Source organism: Dermochelys coriacea, chromosome 6, assembly GCF_009764565.3.
Source record: "Dermochelys coriacea isolate rDerCor1 chromosome 6, rDerCor1.pri.v4, whole genome shotgun sequence".
Classification (NCBI taxonomy): domain Eukaryota; kingdom Metazoa; phylum Chordata; order Testudines; family Dermochelyidae; genus Dermochelys; species Dermochelys coriacea.
The window spans coordinates 8,357,205-8,361,955 of NC_050073.1; positions in this window are offsets into that span (position 1 = coordinate 8,357,205).

Genomic DNA, 4,751 nt, shown 5'->3' on the forward strand with positions numbered 1-4,751 from the left:
GTTGTCTGCCTAGCTAGGAGTCTAAGCCAAAGACTCACAAGCCCCTACGTTTTGGCTGTTTGATGTAGTGATGCAGAGTGGCCTTGCTCCGAGCCTGACGGGGAAGGACAATCATGGACCGCTACGTTGCCCAATAGAAATTCTACTTGTCCAATGTAAATTCCTCCTTTCTCCATGCACCTGGTACAACCATATGATACCTGTATGTATCATCTGCTGGTTTCTCCCATCTGTCAACTCCAAATCAGAAAGCTTTTACGGTGGTATAGTGAGGGTCCTCTACATTCCAGGGTGGCTATTTGCAAATTGATTTTTCAGTCACACATTATTCTGACATCAGGGTCCTTTCTTTGGGAAGTTTCTATTTGCTTTGGAGTCCATTTCTGCAACCCCATTTCCATTATTCCAAGGAACTTGTGCAATTCTGAAAATTATGGGATGAGAGGAGGCAACCATCTATGTAGATAAATCTCTTTATTAAGCATCTTCACATAACTCTCATATGACTTTGTATTGCGTCTCCATATAACCTTGTATTAAGCTATTTTACTACAACTTTGTATCAAGTCCTTTTATATAGGAGCTTTGTATCAGATCCCTATATAGAAAATGTAGAGAACTTTGTATTAAGCCTTGGTATAATGTTTAGCCCCTAAGGGTAGTTGAAGTAGAAGAAAAATGTCTTTTTGCTAGGATTAGAATAAGATCTCCCCCCCACTCTTAAGCAATTGTCCTGTTGAATGACAAAGGTGTGAATGAGTAAGGCATGCACCTCCAGACAACTGCCACAGTTGGAGAGGGGATGGAAGCCAGACCTAAGAACAATAAAACTTGCCAAGTGGGCTCACTAAAGAAAAGCAGACATATTGACAGCCTTGGGGATTAGAAGCAAGCACCTTCTTTTAGGAACACCCTCTTTGCAGCATTGGGACAACACCCCGAGGGAAGCAGCACAAAGGACTAACGGACACAGACTTTGTATCTGGGATAGATTTTCATGAGAGGAAAGCTGCTGTAAATGTGAGGTGTCTTGCAGAGGACCCCAGGTCTCATCTTGTCAAGATTGGAGCATCGATGCGGATCGGCAGAAGCCCAGCTCCACCTCTCCCCCATCTAACTCACCTAGCCAGTGAAGTTAAGGGGAGTAACAAGAAGACTGTGTGCTTGTGTCAGGGTTCCTTCCCTACTCTGAAGTCTAGGGTACAGATGTGGGGACCCACATGAAAGGCCCCCTAAGCTTATTCTTACCAGCTTAGGTTAAAAAACTTCCCCAAGCTACAAACTTTGCCTTGGCCTTGAACAGTATGCTGCCACCACCAAGCGTATTAAACAAAGAACAGGGAAAGAGACCAGTTGGAGACATCTTCCCCCAAAACATCCCCCCCCCCCAAGCTCTACACCCCCTTTACTGGGGAAGGCTTGATAATAATCCTCACCAATTTGTACAGGTGAACACAGACCCAAACCCTTGGATCTTAAAGACAATGAAAAAAAAGTCAGGTTCTTAAAAGAAGATTTTTAATTAAAGAAAAGCTAAAAGAATCATCTCTGTAAAATCAGGATGGAAAATACTTTACAGGGTATTCAGATTCAAAACACAAAGGATCACCATCTGGGCAAAACCTTAAAGTTATTGAAGACAGGAATAAACCTCGCTCTTAGCACAGGGAAAATTCACATAAAACAAAAGAAACTAATCCACCTTGCCTGGCTTACCGATACTGGTTGCAATATTGGAGACTTGGATTAGAATGGGTTGGAGAAGACAGATTTCTGTCTGGCCTCTGTCAGTCCCAAGAGAGAGCAAACACAAACAAAAGCCTTCCCCCCCCCCCCCCCCCCCCCCCCAAGATTTGAAAGTATCTTGTTCCCTTATTGATCCTTTGGGTCTGTTAACCGCCAGGTTAGCTGAGCTTCTTAACCCTTTACAGGTAACAGGATGTTGCCTCTGGCCAGGAGGGATTTTATAGCACTGTATACAAGAAGGTGGTTACCCTTCCCTTTATATTTATGGCAGCTTGTGTGACTGAGTGCATGAGTGTAATATATATCATATGCATATGATACATGTATTACCAATAAATGCAGCACTTTGCCTTATTCCCTTATTCTGAAAGGATCCTGTGCAGTACTTTAAGCACAACATCTACTCCCTAGTACACACATCCCTGTGAGCTACTGTGACAGAGCTCCAACCTTGCCCCCATGGGTCCTGCTCTTCCAGTTGGTTTATGCTAGCTTCAGAGGCTCACTGTGACGCTCCCTGTAGCCCTTCTCTCTCTAGGGCCAGGGATACAGTCTACTGAGCCCTTTTCATCATAAGCCAGCAAGGAGGTTGGTGAGAATTCCCAGTCTCTGTTGCTCCTATGACCTCAAACCAAAACAGTTGAGCCTCCTATTCTGACAAGGGCCTGTTTTCCCCTCCCAGGAGGTACTGCTGTAGTGGCAGATTGGGGGGAACCTAGACCCGCCTTCTACTCTAGGTTCCAGCCCAGGGACCCTAGTGGTAGCAGCTATTGGCAGCCAACCTTCCACTGCCAGAGTTGCTACATTTCCCTGGGCCACTTCCCCATAGCTCCCCTGCTTCTCCCTTACCAAGGACTTGAGGATGTCTTCATAAACCAGCCCTTCAGCCACACTTCCTCTGCTCTGGCTCCTTAGATCTCTTCTACCTGACTGGAGTGAGACCTTTTATAGTATCAGAGGGGCCTTAATTAGAGTCAGGTGGTCACATTAGCTTAATGGTCTCAGCTGACTCTTTGCAGGTTAATTGGAGTTAGGTGTTCTCATTAGCCTGGAGAAGCCCCTGCCCTGGTCACTCAGGGACCAGTAACCTGTTCACTCAGTGGCCGTAGAGCTGCTTCTGGCTCCTCTGCTAAACCTATCTGGCCCAGAGGAAGGAGGGAGATTCCTGCTGCTGCAGCCACCGCTCCAGCTACTTCCCTGGCTGGGCTGGGCCAGGCCGGACACCCCCCATCCCCCTTCTCTGCTACCTGGTTGCTGACTAGCTGCTGGACTCCCCCCCCTTGGGTGCTGCTGCTCCAGCTACAGCCCCTTGGGAGGGGGGGCTGCTGGTCCACTCCCCGGAGGGGGGGAGTGAGGGACCCCTACCCCAGCCGTCACTACTGCTGCTGTGGACACCACCACCTGTGTGGGGTCCTTTCTGCCTGCCTGGCCACCAGGCTGCTGCTGCTGCCTTTGCAGCCTGGGAGCTGCTGGACCCCGAAGGAGGAGGGGATGAGGCCATCCACTGCTGGGGGAGCGCACGGGGACTCTGCAGACCACTGTGGAGGGGGCCTTCAGGCTGAGCAACTTTTGAACTGTGCTCTTGTGGTGGGGGTTCTGACTGTGTTTGTGGGGACACCAGGGGTGTGGTGTGGAGCCTGCCCCCCAGTCCATCTGCATGTCCCCCCCCATCCCCTCCACCATGGTCATCGCTGCCCCCTCCACCACCCCCAGTGGACGCTTCCCATCTGCCTCAGGCTCCTGCCTCGGGGACTCCGCAGCTCGCTGGGCCGGCCGCACCCTTTCCCCACCTTTTGGGCCTGAAGCGGCAGCCAGCCCGCACTGACTCTTTGACAGCGCGCGCGTCCCCCCCCGTCCCACTGGACTGGACTCCCTGCCTCCAGCTTTGTCCCTTGCTACCTGCCCCATTTGCCCCTTGCAGCCTTTTTGTCCCCCCCCCTTTACCCCAGCACCTCGCTGGCTTCAGTTTTGTTTGCCTGCCCCACCCTTTTTGCTCTGTGGCTTTTGTTTGTTTGCCCAGCGCTGGCCTCTGCAGCTAGCTCCTTGGTTCCCTGTCCTGCCCCCAGCCTGGTTCTCCCCCCCTCCCCATGGGGTACCCCTTCCCTGATTGGCCCCTTACTCAGTGCACCCGTGCCCCTGCCCATGCACTTGTGCCCTTCCCCTGTTTGAGTTTGCCCCATCTCACTGCCCCCCCCAACATTCTTGTGACCCCCCTCCCCTAGTGCAGCTAGAGGAGCCGGATTCCTATCCTGAGTCGGTGACTGTCCCCTAAGAGCCCTTGATAGACTCCCCTGTCCAGCCCACCCGTTTTGGCGCCCTCCTCCCCTGCCTGCAGCCTAGCGGGGAGGAATGGTCAACCTGCCTCCGCTTTCCCCTCCTCTCTCTGGTGTTTTCCCCTCCCTCCCACACCCCTGCTTATTATGGCGGGGGCCACAACGGGTGGGGCCCCTCCAGCAGCCCCAGGTACCCCTCCCCCGTCTGCCCCTTTGTCACCCCCCCCAAGCCTCTACCTCACCCGCCGCTGCCAAACCACCTGCCACCGCCCCCGCTGGGGCACTGGCAGCGGCGGGCACAGGGGTGACCTCCCCTGCTGCCACGTCCCTTGCCCCCTCAGATTCCAGGGGAGCCCCCCCAGCCAGCGGGAAGGGCCAGGGGAAGAAGAAGGGGAAGGGCCCCGCCAAAAAGACCAGGCCCTCCATGGCCGGGGCTGCCCCAGCTGCTGCGGCCCGGCCGCGGCGTCCCTACCTGCTGCTCCCCCCTCCACCAGCTCTCCGGGTGTCCCTCCCTCGGCCCCCAGGGCGTACGCCCGGGTGGCAGCAGCCCCCCCGCCTGCCGCTACGTCATCTCTCCCGCCCACCACCTCCGCTACCAGCTATAGCGGCCGGGGCCCCTTTCCCACCATGACCAGGAAGCACGGCGTCCGTTGCCTCCTGGTGCCCGCCTCGCCCCACGTGGAGACCGATGTGCGGGCGTTGGCGAGGGTGGTGGGGCCCACGGCCATTGTG